Here is a 20,494-nt window from a genome sequence, read left to right as displayed (position 1 = left end):
CGCAGACAGGTAAGCGGGAAGTCAATATTTACTAATCAAATAAACCAATGTAGTTGGATTGTAAAGCTATTGTAAAAGCCAATAAAATTTTAAAATGCAAAATAAATAAATAAATAAATAAAAATGGGGAAAAGTCTCTACAAAGCCATAATGGAAAGACATCTGAGTGAGTCTTCCATATGCTTTTAAAGGCATTATCAAACAAGGACTATTTTAATAATAAATGTGCAGGGTAAAATTCAGGGTAAGAGATATTGTATAGAAGAAGATGACTTGGTGTTTGTGTTTTCCATCACAGCCACACTTTCCTCATGACATCTGATTTCAGCCATGGAGAGATTTGAACCCAAGTATCTTCATTCCCGGTCTCTTTTGGCTATATTGCACTTCCCCTCAGCTATGCTTTAGAAGGCAAGAAATCAAGATTTGGAATGGAAAGCTTGTGAGGCAATAATAATGGCGTTACTGCAATATTATTTTGTTTGACTTCTGAGACACTTATCATGTATGCAGTTAGCAAATGCTTCTATTTACATTGTGCTTCTAATGAAAGAGCCATCAATTGACCTTGGATGATTACTCTACAGAACAGATTTATTTAGTGATCATGGGGAAAAAGGTTTAAGTGCTAAACTAGCTGGGGTTGCATACTTTTTTTACAAAGTGGCAGATTTGTCAGTCACAGCGGAGGGGGGAGAACAAAAAACTCTCTCCGCAGGAAATAAGGATTCAGCAGTTTGACAGCAAGCTTGTTACTGTAGAAGAGCAGAGTTTTATAATTACTACTAAATCAAGGTCTATTTCAGTGATGCCCAACTGGAATGTCACCTATCCCAAGAGAAATATCTACAGTTTATGCATCTTAATTTAACTAACAGCATATTTTGTCAGATTAGGGTGACATTATCACTTTTCCTTTAAACATGAAATAAATAATGGTTCCCCGATTGGGGCACACTGTGGTTGGACTTTTTGACAATTGTTGCCTCAGTTGTGTTCACTTGCCATTGCATTTTGTTTTCAAGGAAGGGGCTGATGTTGGATAAAAACTAATGATATTATATGGACCAAAGACAGAGAGTATTTATGTGAGCGGGGCAACTCACATAAGTACTTTGCTCTCTCTAAAAATAAAAGGTGTTTCAATTTGTGAGTGACTCTTCAACATTTCAAAGAACCGGAAAAAACTGGTTACTCATTCCTTATATTTTGTAAAGCATGGTTTGTTTGGGGGGGTTGGGGTTGTTTTTCTGTTTTTCTGGGGTTTTTTGTTTAAAAAAAAATCTTGAACAATTACAAAGACTTTTTTCTTCTTTAAAAAATTGGTATTTCAAGAAGAACTTCTAGCACATTCACTTACTTCTGAAGATGAGCACAATTTCTTGCCACAACAAACGCTCATATAGGCTGCATGGCCCATGGGGCAATGTCCCAGTTATTGGTCTGAACACTTGAGATGAAAATGTGTGTGCGTGCGTGTTTCCAAAATTTTATAGCTGCAGCACACTCCTTTCTGACTCAGATTTGGAGGCACTGGCACACTTCACTCTTTGCAACTGAAAAGATGTACTTTCCAGAAGAAGTAAGAGAAAGAATTATCCACCCCCCAGAGGAAGTAATCCAAAAGTGTAGCAAGGGGAAAGCCCTTGTTCACACAGGCATGCCCCATCCCCATCAGTACTGCACTCCCCTCAGCACCATGCTTCTGTCCCCCGCCACCACTTACCAGCCACTCAGGTCAGAAACAGCTTCTTACCCTGAGCTAGCTGGAAATTGAGAATGCCCATGCGCCCATCATTCCCATCCAGCTTCAACCGGAGTGGCTGCAACACAGTGGCGGGTGGCAGGAGCACGGTGGAGCATGGTGGTGTGGGCAGGAGGCAGCAGGAACACAGCAGAACACAGAACATGGACAGGAAGAGTGTGGCAGAGTGGTGGTGGGCAGCAGGAGCACGGCACCACCAGGGGGCACAATGGGGGTAGATGGGGACCTATAGTTGTGCCTCCAGGACTCAGCACCACGAGGCATTGTTCCCTCTAAGGCAGGGATCCTCAACGTTGGGCCCCCAGATGTTAGTGGACTTCAACTCCCATAATCCCAAGCCCCAGTGGCCTTTGGTTGGGGATTATGGGAGTTGGTCCAATAACATCTGGGGGCCCAACGTTGAGGATCCCTGCTCTAAGGCATGAACACATGATCATGCACACAAGTTTGTTGATGTCTGCTCAGTTGATTTTAGAGCCCAATCAGATTGAATCAGGAAGGTCCCACTCTGAATAAATGAGCACACAAATTGATTTGATACTGCCACTCAGCACAAAACTCATTCCACACTCAGATGAAATTTTTTTTTTAGAGAGAACACTACCCTGGAGGTTGTGTTCCTTGGATGCCCTGGAACACCACTCTGCCCTGAACTCATCCCTGTGTTTCTGCATGAGTTGCTGATCTTGCATGAAGCAAGACGCAAGCATAAAGCAGGGACTCAAACAGAAGCACCACAGGCAGCTTTTGCCAGGGAAGGTAATTGGGCTGGATTGGGGGCAAACATTTTGGGGTTTGGGTTCAACATTCCATATACTTTGGTTATTGAAGCCTACATGCATTTCATCATGCTTTCTGAAGAACATCACAAATTCCTCCTATGTTCCTTCCCCCAGTTATTTTCACAGCAAAGTGAGGCAGGGGGCTTGTTTTGTAGCTTGGCAGCGTAGTGATTTTTGCAACTCTCTAAAAACCCTTTTCATTTGTGCGATCCTTAGGGATATATTCCGGAAAGTGGAAAGGGCTATTGGAGGGAGAGAAGAGTTGCAAAATGCCCCCAAAAAACACAATGTGTGTGGGGGAAACATGGTGGTGAGAGAAGTTACGATATTCCTATGAACAACACAGAAAAATGATGAAAAGTGGTATATAAATATTTGTTGTATTCATACTCCTTTTACATTTTAAACACATTTAAAAAAAAAAAAGCTTACTGATCTGCCATGCTACAAGGTAACCTCAACCCCCCCCACCCCCCACATTTATCATGAAAACTAAAGTAAAGTTGTGCCATCGAGTTGGTGTCAACTCCTGGAGATCACAGAGCCATGTGGTTTTCTTCGGTAGAATACAGGAGGAGTTTACCATTGCCATCTCCCATGCAGTATGAGATGATGCCTTTCAGCATCTTCCTGTATTGCTGCTGACAATATATGACAATATAGGTGTTTCCCTGGGAAACATACCAGCGGGGATTTGAACCAGCAACCTCTTGCTCCCTAGGCAAGTTACTTTCCTGCTGCACCATTAGGTGGCTCATGAAAACTAGTGGGACCTCCGCCCATTTTGTGATGAATGACAATCATACTGAATGGGCTCTGATTCCGTTCAGTTCCCCATTTGCCATAAACGGAATATACCCCTCCCTGAAAATTAACGTTACTTCACAAACAGACATTACATTCCCTCAGTCATATGAAGCAGAATGCTTTCCAGTCTGATCAGCTCAGATAATCTGATTAATCTGATTGAAGACTGATTCAGCGGAAATCAGCTCTTAATAGCTTCACAAATCATTATGTCTATGTTGGATTTGGTGGCGGGTGGGCGGGAGTCAGTCAAAGGAAAATTAACTTGAGTAGTTGGGATGATTGCTCATACCAGAGCTCAAAGGTCTGGTGGCTCATAGAATCGCATATGGCTGAGTTTGTTTTTTTGTTGTACCAATTTTGCCTTCTGCACTGAGAGATCTTCATAGTGCTCATCTGCTTGTTTTTGTGTCTCCTAGTTCAGATTTCTTTTCTTGGAGTTCTGGCGTTCCATCAGTGAACACCCAAAGCATGAAACACTGTTTTACTAAGCATATGCCAAAGTGGTAATAAAAGGCTACATGAAATCAGAATTTCTTTTCCCAAGCTAAAATAAGATTCTCAGAGAAAATGGTTCAGGTTTCCTACTTAGTCTATGGAATTATAATAGCTATGAAGCTCAGCTAGCTTAGCAACTGAGCGCAAGATGACTGTTCCCTTCACTAGATGTATATTGGTGCAATTTACACATTTTGTACTTTCAAGGCAAGGCATCTTCCTAGCATATTATGCCCTGGGGACCATTTCCCCCCTCTCTTAAATATTAGGAACGTGCTACATACAGAGCATTGGGTACCTTTCCTGAACTCAGATTATTCTCTTGAAATTATACCATAACATACTTTTTTCTGCAAGATTCCAATTTCAGTTTTATTGTTCAGTCCATTATGGCTTATTTTAGAAGAACATCCATTTGTCACATTGTGAAGAATGGATACATGATATTCTATTATATCACAAGAGATTCTTTGAAATAAGGGATCAGGGCATCTATTCTCAAAACTTGTTCTTTTCCTTTCTAGATGATCACAGGCTCTTTTTTTATCTTTTTGCAAAGGGATCATGAATCATGTAGCTGGAGAATATAAGGTCATCAAGACCGACCTGCAATTCCATGACTGCCGTATTCACAAAATGGATGGATACACACACACACACACACACACACACACACCATAGATCAGTCTACATAATCTAGAGTATCAGTCTACATAATCTAGAGTATCTTAAACAGAAAACAAGTGAGATGATCTGCACAAAACAGAGAGTTTCATCTTTGCTCAAAAGCAAGTCCCAGGAAATTCAATGGGGCTTATTCCCAAATAAGCATGGATAGGTCTGCAACCTGAAACAAATAAAACAAGGCACTATAAAACTAAAGTAATTTTAAAAATGTTATCAATCAATCAATAAAAGCCCACAACCAACTGAATCACAAGCAAATATGAGCAAGAAAAAATCCTTCCAAGCCATCACATTTAGAGGCACATGTATTTTCTCACATTACACAAATGCAACGTTAGTCTGGATTGTGCCTGTAATAAATAAATAAGGCCCTCTCACACAGCTGCCGAATGTGCAAATGGGTGTGTGCACATTCCTTCAAAGTATGAGCTATTAGCTGGAAAGACCCTAGAGATCCCATTTCACTTAGGTGGCCATAGGCAAGTCATAGTTCTCTCAGACTCACTCCCATTCCCATCAGCTGCAATTCAGGGATAATAGTCCTTTGCCCTACAGGACTCTAGTAAGAATTATTGGGGTACCATATGAGACATATGCTTTGAATACCTGAAATACACTAGAAGCCCACTTAACCTACAATCCCTGTTTTGAGCTGTAACAATCTTTGATGCTCTAATAATGTTGACAGGTAATAGTTAGTGCTTGGTGGAGGAAAAATCCTTCCTGGTCCAAATGGATGAAGGATCATCTGTGGGGGCTGAACACCAATGGACTGTTTTGTGTGTGCGCATGTACACACGCGCTTACTTCCACAGACATCAAGAAACAAAAGAAGGCACGATGAGGAAAAGAGGCAGAGCTGCAGACAGGGTCAATGGAGCAAATGACAGCAGTAGTTATTGAATAGATTAGACACAGACTAAACAACTCTTCGTCTCTCCTTGCCTGAGGTACTCTGAGAGCATTTCTGTATAGAAGACCTGCCTCTCCTCACTAGGACATTGAACTGGAGTGAGAGTGAAGAGCTACCGGCCATTGCCAGTAAGGCTGAGAACTTGGAACAACGCAGAGGCTGCCGTGGTCATAACAAAGATAACAACAGGAGCTCTCCCTAGTTCTCTTCTTAGTGTCTTCCAGTGCCTAGGAGGCTTTGGGGTCAGACCAGAGATGTACCCTCTGAGGCAAACTTAGGAATGTAGTCTGTAGGGGCACCAGTTAGTGAGGGCAATGTTCAAACCACCAGGATTATTCCTCTTATAGCACTTGCATCCCACTGGTTCTGCATACCAAGAGACTGAACTAAATGGCCCTGTGCATTACATATGCATGCTAGAGGCACATTTCCATTTGCTTTTGAAAAGGGGATTGTTTTGTGCTGATAATGCTGCTCTGCTCTTTGTGACAAATAATACAATCAATGTTCCTGAGGTACAGTGTGTTGTTGTTGTCGTCGTCGTCGTCCTCGTTTAATTAACCTTCCATGTATCAAAAAGTGGAATTTGGATTTTCTCAGATTCCCCCTCCCATAGAAGTCTCTTCTTCAGTCCCCCACTGACACGTGAAATGCTTTCTCCTCTCATCTGCCCCTTTTGATACAGGGGCACATCATACATCCAGCCAAACATAAATGTACCCAATGTTGCCCCATCCACAGGCGGGACTTTGCTTCCACAACTTTTGCAGGACTAGTGTTGCAATTCTATGTACTTACATGGGAGTAAGAACCCTAGAACTCAGTGGAGCTTATTTGCAGAGACTAGTACCATGTAGTATATTATATAAGTTCTACGAAATAATTTCCCACTCCAGACAGTGCAATGAATCCTATGTACGTTTATCAAAAACAAGCACTTTTTCCCCCCAAAGGCGGGACACCATTATAAGTGTGCTTATGATACTGCAGGCTTAGCTGACCTGCCTGGGACAACAGCCACCTTGTGCATACCCAACACTTTCTAAAGGAATGTTTCCTCTCCTCCTAATGTGGGGAGAGAGGAGGGGAGTTAATGCTTCAGTCTCATAATTTAAAGAGAGCCCATTTGATTATATTACATAATGGCATCACCCTTCCCCAACCTCCCTTTGATGAAGAAGTCTCATTTTATGGTGCAGTCAACTGAAAAAGAAATGGATTGAGATAGCTGTGTGATGGAGTCATTCACCAAACAATGCAGTTTAACACTTAATGATGTTTGCATGGGAAAATGCACACAAAATCAACAAGATGGCACTGAATAGACTGCTACTGCTAACTCTTACCTGCTTAAACGCCCAATGGTCCCCTCCTGGTACAAAACAATCCATCTCTTAAAACCCCCTTGCTTTGGAACACCTTGAGCCCTATTTATTTCACTTAGCTGCTTATTTTATCCATCTTCCATCCAATTCCCATCCTTCTTGCCTGCAAAGGAACAGCTAACAAAGACAAGAGATTACAGAGATCTCTCCTGCTGAGGCAAGGCTTTAGGAAACCTCTTGATTTAATTGGTTTAGGTAAATCTATATGGTTCTCCTAACCACAGAGAATACTTTGGCAAGCAAGCTTGCAGAGATGAGCAAATCTTCATCTTCTTCTTGGGGTAAAAGAGAAAACCTGCTGATGACTGACTCTCAAGTAGACTTTTGCTCAGCAAAGTGGAAATCCAACAGTCATTTTGTGTCCCTCTGAATGATGCAAAAGCCAGCCTGTCCTCCTCTAAGCCTTAGAGATGGAGCCAGCAATGGACTCAAACTATCCGAGATTTCTGGAGTCTGCTACCATCTGGCTGCAAAAGCAAGACACTCCTTCATGAGTACTCCTATACCTGCAGTGTTGGTGGAAAGAAGCAATTTCTCACTCTTCTCTCCCACCCATTCCAACAGAGCAAGAGACTTAATAGGGATACAAACAATGTTTAGGGAGTATATTTGCTTCCTCTCCTTGATAATATGAAATATACTTTTACATTTACACTTTCAAATTCCCCATTGGGGTTGCCCTCACAGCACCCCATTGAGGCCATTTTACCCTAAAGATGTGAAAAAGTTTTTTACCCAAGAGCACACAATGAAGTGAGAATTGGAGCATTTCCCCAGATCTAAGGGCTGGTTCACACCTGTATATTTACCACTCAACCTGTGCCTTCTCCACTCAGTCTTTCTATGTAGGAACTGGCCATCTCAGATTTTAAAAATTACAAATAAGACTTGTGTATGTACCTCAGACCCAATGCTTCACATGGAATCACCCCACACATTCAATTGCCACTCACCAAGGGCACAGTACATGTAAATGTGAACTAGGCCTGAGCGTAGAGCAATCAAGTGTAGGGAAATCAAATGATACCACACTGGCTCAAGCAGGTTGTGAGAACAAAGCCGGAGCTTCTCAGCAGCAGCCCTAGACCAAGGACCAACTTCTCAATGGAAGTAGGGGAAAGCACTATCATCATGAACCTTATTTTCTCATCATGCCCATTGAAAAACTATATTCCATGTGCCTTCTTCTCCTGTGAAACAGCCATCACAAAGCCACTCAGAAAACAATTGTCGTGGGGCAGCTAATCATAAAGTTGTTATTGTTTAAATTATTATTACTAGTATTACTATGACTACAAGTTGAATACAGAGAACTATTTCCCAAATGACAACTTGCCGCCACAGTGGGCATGCAACCAGGAAGGTTCCATACTTCAGTGGCTGAATACATGCTTTGCATACAGAAGGTCCCATGTACAACCCCTGATATGTCCAGGTAGGATATGACCCTGTCTCAAATCCTGGAGCATCACTCCCAGTCTAGATAGACCAATGGTGTCACTCAGTATAAGGCAGCTTCTTGTGTTCCACTACTCAGTACATTGGTCAGTTTCTCATGTCCTACCTACAAGTGGTAGGAAGAATCGTATCACTCCTTTGCTTCACATTTGGGTGCAGATATGTGGTCAAATCCTCCTTGCAGCTTGGCAGGGCATTATAGAGCAGCCTAGACACAGCTAACAAGTGTTGACATGCACACTGAAGAATGCATACATGTTGTTTTCAGAATTCACTTGCATACAGGTGGGCATGGAACTGAAACACACACACATACACACACACACACACACACACACACACTCATGTGTCTTCTTCCGATTCCTGTTCATCCTAAACAGCCTCCCTTTATGATCATATAATCCTCTGCTCCTCACACTGGCCAGGCTACTTGCGTTTCCCTTTAGCCAGGACAAGCAAGATTCCTGCCATCCCTTGTGATAAAGAAAAAGTCACTATTTTCTTAACTGCATTTTAGAGGATGCAGTGCAGTGCAGCGAGTAGGAAACCCACAAATAATTTGGCTGGGCCACTGCACCATATTGCACTTAGCATACTGATTAATCCAACCCAGTGCCCAGTCTTCCTAGTGTCCCCCAATAAAGACGCACAAGCGACAGGCAAAACTTAAAGAAGTGAACATGATGGTCTTGGCCCATTAAAAAATGATCAGCCACTACATCAGACTTGCTGGTCGAGATCATTCACCTTAAGGGAGGATTCTCCCTCTCCCATTTCTCCCCCCCGCCCCCCAATAGTTATGCTCTGCCACCTCTTTAAAACCAAGTCACAAGAGTCCAACATGCCAGAAGCTGCTGCATGAGCCTTTGGGATTGTCTTCTTTTTCCCTGAGTCATCCCTCCCTATTGGTATGGCATATGTGGCGGTGGCTATTCCCCCGCTCTGGTAAACAGTATTGAGCTTGAAATGAAACATGAACGCTAATGGGGATTTTCTCTGTGAAGCATGCCGCTCGCTTGATGCTGCCTGCAGATGCCCATTAAGACACCATTAATTGCATTGATTTATTTGCAAGGGATGTGCAGAAGAATGTTTTCTCCGCTCCTGCTTTGCAAAGCGCGACCCCTGCCCCCCCTCCCTCCCGCAGCTTTACACCCAAACTCGACAGGTCCCTGCTCCGCGCTGCTATCGCTGATCGCTACCCCAGACCCCCACCATCAAGTTTTTTTCCTCCGGTTCTACGATCCCCGCGGCGGCACCCATCTTCTCCGGCACTTCTTTTCCACATTCTCCCCAAATCACCCCCGCTCGACGATCCCTCCAACGCCAACCCTACAGACCACCTTCGGGTAGCTTTAAGCTTTTCGAAGGCGACCGGCTGAAGCAGAATCCCTTACCTAGATGGCTCGCCCGCGTCTGGCGCTCTCTGAAGTGAATCCGATGGCACTCAAAGTTTCGCCCTGATCCCCACGAGTTGGAGATCGCTCGGCTGCAGCTGCTGCGGTAGCCGCGGCCGCCTCCTCGGAAGTGGAATTGACTAGCCCCGATTGGGATTTGGTTAATTACACAAGTTCTGTCTACGGGGGTGGAGGGGGGAGGCCAATGCTAACAGTGATGACAAGGAGACAGAGAGAGGTGGGGGGAGAGAGGGAGAAGCTCTCCTCTGTGCGAGGATAGAGAGGCTGCTGAAAGCAACCACGCAGCGCCTGCCTGAGCAAGGTGACTCGTCTTCCCGCACTCCAGCTGGTGGCAGGAGAGCTGGGAAGGACACCCAAGAAGTGGGAGGGAGAACGAGAGCGCACACTTTTACTCCGGATTACATTAATCCGGAGCAAGCACTGCTAGCTAGCTGCATCTTTGCTCGGGAACCACTGATGAGGGTTCGAAAACAGAAAAGCCACCCAGTTTCAACCCCGTCGGGCCATTTTTGAGTTGGATCAAGCCCGCCTCTCCTGCGGGTTGATTGATTAAGCCGGAGTAATTACCGCCGCCGGCCCAAGCTGCAGTTCGCACTGAGAGTAAGCCCCACTGAACCTAGTGGGACTTACTTCCGGGTAAAGTCGCCTAAGGATCGAGCTGCACGACTCGGAATGGCTTTGCTGGATCCGAGCAAGGTCTAACCCCGCATCGGGTTCTAGCAGTGGCCAACCAGATGCCTCTGGAAACTCTCAAGAAGGTCACGGAGGGCCTTGCCCTGCCGTTTATCCCAAGCAACCGGTAATCAGAGGTAGCTCTTTCACCCCATCCTAAAAACTCGAGAATCAGCACTCCAGACCTCGGGATGCTCCGATTAAAATTTAACCGAGCTGGTTGTGCACAGAGAGAGGGGTGGGCTGAAGGTGCTAAGGAGCAAGCGAGGCCACCTGAGGAGACCGGGAGAATGCGTCTAGAGGGAACCCCAAAGGCTGAGCTTTGTGCGATTATGCGCTAAAGAAGGGATCATCTGTAGACCCCCCCACCTAACCATCGGATCACATCTCAGTGAGAACGACGGAGAGATGCAGTTTCCCCCAGCAAAATCTGTCGCTCCCTCTCATCTACCTGCCACTTATCCTCCACCCCACCCCAGTGCGCAACTCGTTGGTCTGTCCGCACCCTATATTGCAATCATAGAGTTGACAGAAACCCGAGGATGGTGGGGGCAGGATTACCTCTGGGTTTCTGTCGAACCTTCCTGCTTGCCTGTCGGGGGTGGGGCTGGGGCACGCAAACTCGACCCTCGCGTGCCACTGACAATGACATCTGCTTTTGTCTTTACTAAGGATAACGACGATCCTCATCAGGATGATGACCGGCAGGCACTTCTGTCAACCTCTCAAGAGCCTTAAAGCGCTAGAAGCTGTCCTGCATACGACCAGTCCTTCCAACAATCTCGTGAGGTAGCTCAGGATTGTGCCTACACTCCTATGGCAGATAAGGGGCTGAAGCGAAGATCTTCGATATCTGGAGAGAGATTTCCCACGGGGTTTTGAGTGAGGCGTGTGCGACTACAATGCGAGAGAGGATGCAACAAGCACATCTTGGGAATCGCATCTAGCAGAGCAGACATGCTCATTAGGCGTGGAGGATTGGCCGAAGCAGCCAGGCTTTGAGGGCAGGTAATGTGTGAAAAGGCCCTTGGCTACACCGCACTCCATCTGAAAAATGCACATTAAACACATGTACACGCACACTCAGAGAGAGAGAGAGAGAGAGAGAGAGAGAGAGAGAGAAGGAACTGAGTGTTTCAATAAGCTGCACTCGGTTGTCTCTCTTGCCCCTCCTGCTCTTCTGTATATGCAGTGTTTGTGTGTGTTTTTAAAAATGTATTCCAGGATTTCCTCATAAATAAAGCAGAAAGCGGGAGCCGGAGAGAGACGTGCGCGCAAGGAGACGCGAGCGCCAGAAGATCGCTCACGCCAATTATACCAGACAATTAGACTTCCTCGTCATCCTGCAGGGTGGAGGGAGAAGGCAAAGCAAGGCAGCGCACCGAAACGCGTTTCTCTGTCCCGTGAGTCCGTAAAACCATCACCATGGAGATCCCTTAGAAACGCCCATGTAGTCTAACCCGGGATTGGGGTGGGGTGGGGGACAAAGGTTGGCGCTCAGAGACTTCAAAGGGTGTATATCCCCTACCCAAGGTCTTTCAGACCTTTCAGCCTCCCCAATGATGGCTCGCAGCCCAACTGGACCAAGTAACGGCAGTGGCCCTCTTTTAAAGATCCCCGGGATGGCTGCGACCTCTCCTCACTAGAATCACGGGGCTTACCTAGAAGAAGAATCCTACCGAGGTCACCAGGACCCTAACCCTTCCTAGCTCTCTCGCCACCAGCAGCGCCAGGCCAGCTCCTTCCAAATCAGCCCACAGAACCCTCAGAAACTTGACGTGCCAGCGAGCAGAAGCGAACATGACGCCCCGCCCGCGCCAAGGGTGTCTGCGGGCCATGATAGCCACAGAGGTCTCAAGTGAGTGAGCCAAGGAGTGATCATTCTTATGAGTTCGCAAATGGTAGCGTGTCTGAAAAGAGAGGGTTAAGGAAGGAATGCTCCGCAGTGCCAGCTGGAGTAAAATGTGATGAATAAGTATTAGGTTGCGTTGAGCTGAGTTTGAAGACTACTATGTGTGAGGAAACATCAAAGGGATGGATTTGTCTATCTCCCCCCCACCCCCACCCAACAAAAAAGTAATGAAGAGAGCCCATTAAAATGGCGATCGCTTAACATTCTCCAAGTGGGGGGCTGATCGCGACCTCTTTAAAGCAGACATTTATTTTATTTTATTTTATTTATCAGTCATCTTTATATTCCGCCCGAAATGTGTATCTCTAGCATAAGTAGCAAAGTATTGTCATTATCTAGGTACTCACCGGGTGGAATTTCAAGAGGCGAGATGTCTGGGAAGCAAGTGGCTCCACGAGGCGAGCGTGCATCCCATGATAGTTCCAGGGATTTGGGAGAGCTTCAGAAGGACGATGATGGACGGCGGTGGGTGGTGATCACGGCGGGACGCTGGCAATCATTAGCGGCTCCTTAGTGGCAGCGACCCAGGGAATAACAAACCACTGGAAAACCGCGTGGGCACGCGTGTGTGCGTGCGCGTGTGTCTGCGGAAGCGCGCCACAATACAGAGGACCCAGAAGCCACCCAAAGGCTGGGGACACGGGCGGGGGGGGGGGGATGAAATAGAATGGAGACCAAGCAACTGTTGAGAGGAGGGAAAGCTCAAACAAACCGCTTGGATGTTGTCAAGGCTGATCCTGTAAGGCAAAGCAGGCGGATAAGATTCACCAAAAGGGACGGAGAGGAGAGGCTGGCTCTGTAAAAACCCACAACCGAGCGAGCCAGGCAGTGGTGGAGTGAAGAGGCGGCAACACACAGAGAGAACTAGGGAGGGAGGCTGGACTCATCCTGATAGATATAGCGGCGGAGCTGATTTAGGGAGCTGGGGGGGAGGGGGGGAGGATCCAATAAGATTCGGCGGGAGGAGGGGGGATGGGTGGGCAGAGAGAGACAATCTCGCTCGCTCGCTCTCTCTTTTTTGACTCTTGCGGCTGGTCCTCCTTCGCACAACAGCCCTCCCCCTCTTTCCAGGTAGCTAGCGATCGACTCTCTCTACCATATCAACTCTCCGCGTTTTTGGCTTTGCTAATCGGGACCCGCTTGAAACGCTCACCGAAACCAACTGCGAAGAAGAAGAACCGAGAAGGAATTGCGCGGAGGAGGGAGAGAGAATTCGCCCCCCTCGTCACCCTCCCACCCTACCTAGCTAGCTAGCCAGCCAGCCCCCGCTGCCTCGACCTTCTTATCTTGCCTGTTTTGTTTTTGGGACCAGCAGGAGCTGGAGGAGGGATGCTACTTGAAGGCATCCAGAGAAGGAAACAGCTGGAAGGAGGAGGCGGGGGTAGTTGCCACAGGCGCTCTGAGCCTGCGGGAAGAATCCCCTCTGCCAGGCTGCGCGGCTCGCAGGGATGACACAGGCTTGAGGCAAAGGGGGCTCAGATGATGGCCCTTGGCGTGTCTCCTACGCGAGAAGCGGGGGAAGGGAGCGGGCTTTTTTGGCCACAGCTGCTGCAAGCTCCTGTTAGGCGAGGGGAGGGGGATCCGCTTCTTTTCCTCCCCTCCAGCTCCATCACACACGTGATGTCGCGGCTCGGAAGACACGATGCGCGCGCGTGTGTGTCTGTCTGGGTCCCCTTTCGCGCCTCGTGAAATTGACCAGCCCGTCCGCCTCTCTGTTGACTGTTGACACTGACCAGGAGATCGCTCGCGAGCCGCGTTCTTCTACGGGAAGACTCTCGCCCTGCTTTTGATCAGCCTTCTAGTGGCCACCCTAACCACAGTCACCCCTTGCGCCAGCCAGCTGTGTGTGCGAGAGACAGCGCGATCCGTGATTTCTGAAGACTGGGGACGCAGACATTGAATGCCCCGCTGCCCTTTTCAAGCCTGTCAGTATAGCTGCCTCTCTCCGAGTCCGGACTCCGCACCCTCCCCACGCCCGCCTTCTCTTGGCTGTCTGATGTCAAAGAAGGGTGTGTGTGTGTGCTTTGATTCCTTGCAGCCCGATCCTCTGCAATGAACTGAAAGTGGTTTCAGTGGCGTTTATTCTATTGCGTATAGAATTACAGTTTCAGAAACACCTGAAGAGGAATGATTGGCGGGGATGGGATGGGCAGTTAGAAAACTAGAACCAAGCGACAAGTCTATGTGTGTGTGGTTTAATCTGCTAACTGATCGTATCTCTAACGCTATTTAAAAAAACAAAAACAAAAAACAAAACCCTGTTAACTTGCTCTTCATTGTATAAACCTCAGCTTGAGATACTTCCCTCTGTATCTTAAACTTGAACAAAGGGAGAGTTTGGGGGGGGAGGAGGGGGCAGTTAGCTCAGAGTATTCTCATTCATATGATGTGTATATTTATCTGCCGCCCTCTCCACCTCCCTATGTTCTCGATGGCGTTGAATGGATCCAAGGAGGGATGACACTGGCTTGCCTCTATGGCATTGCTAAGGGAGCTATCGTTATGGAATCCCCGGATCATCTGACATTCTCAGTCCTCTCCCAGGGTCCCAAAACGTTTCCAATAGTTGTAGGGTAATTTGCACGTAACCGTGTTAACAGCGAGCCCCCTTGTAAAATACAAGGGAGTATTTTACTCTTCACGCTGTCTAAACCACACCTTGTGCTCTAACGCATCCGCTATCTTGGGCGCCCATTGCCTACTGCAGTTCCAAAATGCATACTTTTGCATGACTCTGCATATTTCTGATTTCGCTTATTTCTTTTCAGATCTCACTGGGAGACCTACATGCACGGCTGTGGTCTGTGGTTCAGCTTCTTGGATTGTGGGCACGAACATCATTTTCACCCTTCCAGCCCTACTCCTGTGTAAACATCAGTGGTTGCAATTAAAAAAGGAGAGGAAATCCAGAGGGGTTTGTTTCTAAACAAGTGCCAACTTTTCACATGCTCTTAATGGTTTCATAGGAGAGCTGGGAAAAATGTGCAACTATTCAAAATTATTAATAGATGATGATGATGATGATGATGATGAGAATCCACTTAACTGTTGAATGCAGACTTATTTAACAGCTGCATTTGGATGGTATGAAGTCAAGCACGTTCCTATTCCTTGGCACTTTAAGGATGTGGGCGGATGCACTTATCCCCTACCCCACCTCACTTCCCCCTCTGGTGCTCTGTGTAGCAAAAGTACCACGGGTCAGCAGCATACCCGGAAGTCACCAGGAGTGTCGTGAGCACATTGCATGTATGCGCGCATGGCACTTTCGTTGACTTCTGGTCACTGAAGCAACAGAGCAGTAAGGAGGTATGTTGCTGACCCATGGGACTGTTTCTACACAGAGCTCCAGAGGGGGAAGCATGGCGGGGTGGTGGTGTAAGTGCATGCTCCCCTGTCCTTAAAGCCCCCCCACCCTCCACATTTGAACTGGTTCAGATGTGGGGGTTCTGAATCTGTTTGGCATTCTAAGAATAGAATGCCGAAAGGTTCATGTACATCCCTACTCCCTGCTAACACAGAAGTAAGTCACATTGGTTTCAGTGGGGCGTACTCAGTAGTGGCCTCTACAGGCAGAGGGTGGCGGTGGTAAACAAGCCAGGTGTTGCTCATTCCCACTCACCTCTCCCCACCCTGGCTGACTCTGTGCAGCCTATGTGAAGCCTATGTGCCTGAGGTAAGCGCAACGGTAGTGGAGGCAAGGCAGAATAAGGCAGCTGGGATGGGGAGAGGTTATACTGGCTGCACAAGAACAGGCACTAAGAACAAATACAATAAGAACAAAAGTCAAAAAATCAACAACAAACAGCAAGTGCCACCTTTGTAAAGAAGCAGATGAAACCGTGGACCACCTAATCAGCTAAAGATTGCACAGATTGCCTACAAAGAAAGGCATGACAAGGTAGCAGGGATGATACACTGGGACATCTGCAAAAAATACAAGCTACCTGTAGCCAAAAATGGGTGGGACCATAAAATTGAAAAAGTTGTAGAAAATGAAGATGCAAAAATTTTACAGGACTTCTGACTACAAACAAACATCTGCCACACAATACACCAGATATAACTGTAGTCGAGAAGAAAGAAAAACAAGTTAAAATAATCCACATAGCAATAACAGGGGATAGCAGAATAGAAGAAAAAGAAATAGAAAAAATCACCAAATACAAAGATCTACAAATTGAAAGTGAAAGGCTGTGGCAGAAAAAGACCAAAGTAATCCCAGTGGTAACTGGTGCCCTAGGTGCAATTCCAAAACAATCTGAAGAGCACCTCAACACCATAGGGGCCACAGAAATCACCATCAGCCAATTACAAAAAAGCAACTCTACTGGGAACAGCCTATATTCTGCGACGATATCTATAACAACAGCAACAACATTGATAATAAAATTCAGCCATCCCAGGTCCTTGGGAAGACCTCGATATCTGGATAAAACAAACCAGTCAATAACACCTGTCTGACTGTGTAAACAAGAAATAATAATAATAACCAGTTACTGTCAAGCACAAAATGCATGTCAAAACTAGCTAACGATCACTCCTGCTTTCAGGCCCCTAAGAATTTACAGAATTCACTGTATGTGAATATAGTCCTATATTGCATTTTTATGAGTTTTATATATGATGCACTTATACAAAATTATTTTTATATTCATTTCTGTGTGCTCCTTCCTTTTGTTTTGGTACCTAGCTTCTGAAGAATTACACCTCTGATATTGTTCTTCATAGCTATCAAACACAATCTGTGTCTTTACAATTAATATCAAATATTACTTTCTTTATTCATTCATTCATTCATTCATTCATTTATCTATCTATCTATCTATTTATTTATTTGATTTCTATACTGCCCTTCCAAAAATGGCTCAGGGAGGTTTACACAGAGAACAAGATGGATCCCTGTCCCCAAAGGGCTCACAATCTAAAAAGAAACCTAAGATGGACACCAGCAACTGTCACTTGAGGTACTGTGCTAGGGGTGGATAGGGCCAGTTACTCTCCCACTGCTAAATAAAGAGAATCACCACATTAAAAGGTGCCTCTTTGCCAAGTTAGCAGGGGCACTAAATACCACAATATGACAGTATCACATGCCACCAAATATCCAATATAAATTAAATATTGTAAGATGCTAAATGCAAGCATTCTGTGGTTATGTAGAGAAGATTCAAATATTCAGAATATAAACATTCTTAAAGGGGAATTTTGGAAACATTCATTTCATCATTATTCTCACTGTGTTGTTTTCTAAAATTGGAACCACAAGAAATAAGTTATTTTTTAGGAGACATGACAAATACCATTTTCAAGCCCAAAGGTTTGTCTGAAATCAATCTATGTTTTCAATTCAATATAGATGGTATGATTATTTCTGGGGCACTAATTAAGAACTGTATGTAATTAAGAACATCATGTATGTGATGCTAAATTCTTTGGTATGTGTGTGTGCATGTACATGTGTGCACATAAATTGGGTGTGTTCATGCAATGCATCAAATCCACGTAAACCATACAGTGTATGTACACCAGCTATGTTGATGGCAACTGTTCACATAGCAGTTGTGTTATATTGTATGCTGTAGAGTCTAGGTGGGGGAAAGGAATAATGCCTGTGTATGAAACCACAAAACCAAAAGACAATTTCACATGTATGTTCAATTTGGCAATTTTTCAGTATTTTTTCAAATTATATATTTTTTTTAAATGGCTCAGACATTCTGTCAGTGAAATTTGATTTAAGGGACTACAAAAGCTAAATCTTATATACATACACAGAACAAAATAAGTTTGTGGCTGTATTGGACTTGTCCATTGATGTATTTGATCCACTAAGGTTGACATTCGATCTCCAGAAATGGCCAGCCAATTACCTGTGGAAGCTCACAGACAAGACATGATGTCATAGCCATGCCTTGTCCCCCCGCCCCCCTAGCAATCAGAGGTACACCGCCCTAATTGCGGAAACTTTTTTTAACATGGGAAAAGAACACTTGAACAAACAATGTCTCACCTTCACTCTGAAATGCTACTGTCCAAGGCCTTTAATATCCTTTTCTCCTGCCCACTTGAATCAACTTCTAGACTCTTTTACCATCAATTACTTTTTTTTTTTTTTTTTGCTGCAATGAACTGCAGAATGGGACATATGAGGTCTAAAACATCAACACTAATAGTAGGCAAGACTCACTATTCCATCTTTCATGTTCCAGGGCACACCCTAATGCAAGAAACATCAGTCAAATGACTCCAGTTAATTACATGAGCCAGCCAGAGCTGGAAATGAGACATTTGTGGAAATTGCCATATTTGGAATTGGGGAGGTCTTTTTTCCTCATGGTCACTTAGGTCAATAGCAATCTGTAAACACCTTTCAAAAGTGTGCATAATTTTTGCTCATAGTATATTGTGGACTGGATTGTAAACACTGATTTATTGGAGGGCAGGAAACGTGATGGACAGGAAGTCCTGCCTAAGCCAGGAGATGAACCTAAATGTCTTTTTTTGTTCCTTCCAGAGCCATGATTCTAAATAAAGGATTTGGTCCCACTTTATTTAGAATCATGGCTCTGGAAGGAACAAAAAAAGGCCTTTAGGATCATCTCCTGGCTGAGGCAGGACTTCCTGTCCATCATGTTTCCTGCCCTACAATAAATCAGTGTTTATAATCCAGACCACAATATGAGCAGAAATATGACTACCATGAGCAGAAATTATGCACACTTTTGAAAGGTGTTTACAGATTGCTATTGACCTAAGTGACCATGAGGAAAAAAGACCTCCCCAATTCCAAATATGACAATCAGTCAGAACATACATACACACATGTATATTTATTACTTGATCACTGCAGCATCCTAATGACTTGCATGTGCAAATTTGCCATTGCTGTTTGGAAGCTTTCTTTGCTCTTGCTGACCTCAAAACACTATTTCTTCATAAGAATCCACTCCACACATTCAGCTGCCTGTCACCAAATTCTAATTAACCAAGAGGCAAGAAATCAGAAGAAGAACATTAATCCCAAGAGGAAATTTAACTAAATGTACCTTCCTCAGCAGTTCTTGATGGAAGTGAGACAGTACTCCTAGATTGTATACTATGGGACAAAGGAGAGAACCCTTAATGAACCACAACTGAAGCAGTGGGGAAAAGTCCCAAGACATTGTTCCCAAGGGGCCACTGCACACCTTACATTTGTTAGGTGTGCTCCTAAGATGATTTAAGTGTAACATCTCAACATGTAAAGTGGGAATGTGACATACAAACATGTGCACCATACAGGTACAGCTTGTCAGAGAGCAGCGATCGGCTTCAAGCTCTGCTGAGTGTGATTGACTGATTAAGTGCCAACTTTTAGTGACCACATAGATAGATTCTCTCCAGGATGATCGGTCTTCAGTTTGGCCTTTAAGGTCTCTCAGTGGTGCATTCATTGCTGTCGTAATCGAGTCCACCCACCTTGCTGCTGGTCATCCTCTTCTTCTCTTTCCTTCAACTTTTCCCAGCATTATAGACTTCTCAAGGGACCTGGGTTTTTGCATAATATGTCCGAAGTATGATAATTTGAGCCTGGTCATTTGTGCCTCAAGTGAAAATTCTGGATTGATTCATTCTATGACACATTTGTTTGTTTTCCTGGCTCTCTATGGTATCCTCAAAGGTCTTCTCCAGCACACTCTATCTGAGTGTACACTCAGTAATATACCTGGGGTTGTCTCCATGTAATGGGTGAAGTGGTCCTCAGCTATGTGCTTCACATGTCCTTTGTTTTTTCCACACTTTTTTCTAGAGTTGTTAGTCCCACAATTTAAACCGTAATAATTTAAAGAGTACTAGTAAAATGAATACTCCTCCAAGATCCAAACAACATGCTTTGGGGCAGGGGGAGATAACTCATTCATGCAGAGACTGGGGTCACATGCAGGACCAAACCACTGGTCTCCCTAAATATGCAGCTACTACAGTGTATTGTGGCTTGGGATGATGGGAGTTGCCACAGCTGGAGAGCCAAGCTTTATTTACTTACTTGACATATTTATATCCCTCCCAAAACTGATGTCTCTGGGCAGCTCACAAGAAAATAAAATTACAACAAAATAATTATGGAGGACAGTCTCTGAGTAGCCATCTGAAGAGCAGAGCCGGTGACAACTGCAGAGGACCTCTCTGGATGATCTCAATGGGCAGCAAGGCT

General features: G+C 45.1%; 1 protein-coding gene across 4 annotated transcripts in view; it reads right to left on the bottom strand.

Moving 5' to 3' along the window:
• The window catches only part of BRINP3 (BMP/retinoic acid inducible neural specific 3), a 352,098-nt gene extending 338,922 nt beyond the window's left edge, over nt 1-13,176 (bottom strand). Inside the window, exon 1 of one of the 4 annotated variants that reach the window (XM_053248782.1) lies at nt 12,645-13,176. The gene's annotated coding sequence lies outside the window, so the exon portion shown is untranslated. Of the gene's footprint in view, nt 1-6,798; nt 7,167-9,692; nt 10,151-10,946; nt 11,064-12,644 lie in introns of those variants that run through there. The other 3 variants (XM_053248785.1, XM_053248783.1, XM_053248784.1) reach the window with 3 other exon arrangements.
• Between the last annotated feature and the right edge of the window lie 7,318 nt (nt 13,177-20,494).

The sequence above is a fragment of the Hemicordylus capensis genome, chromosome 4 (assembly GCF_027244095.1).
Source record: "Hemicordylus capensis ecotype Gifberg chromosome 4, rHemCap1.1.pri, whole genome shotgun sequence".
In the NCBI taxonomy this organism is placed as follows: Eukaryota; Metazoa; Chordata; class Lepidosauria; order Squamata; family Cordylidae; genus Hemicordylus; species Hemicordylus capensis.
Note: the sequence above shows the minus strand (reverse complement) of the source record. Positions and strands in the feature narration are given on the sequence as shown.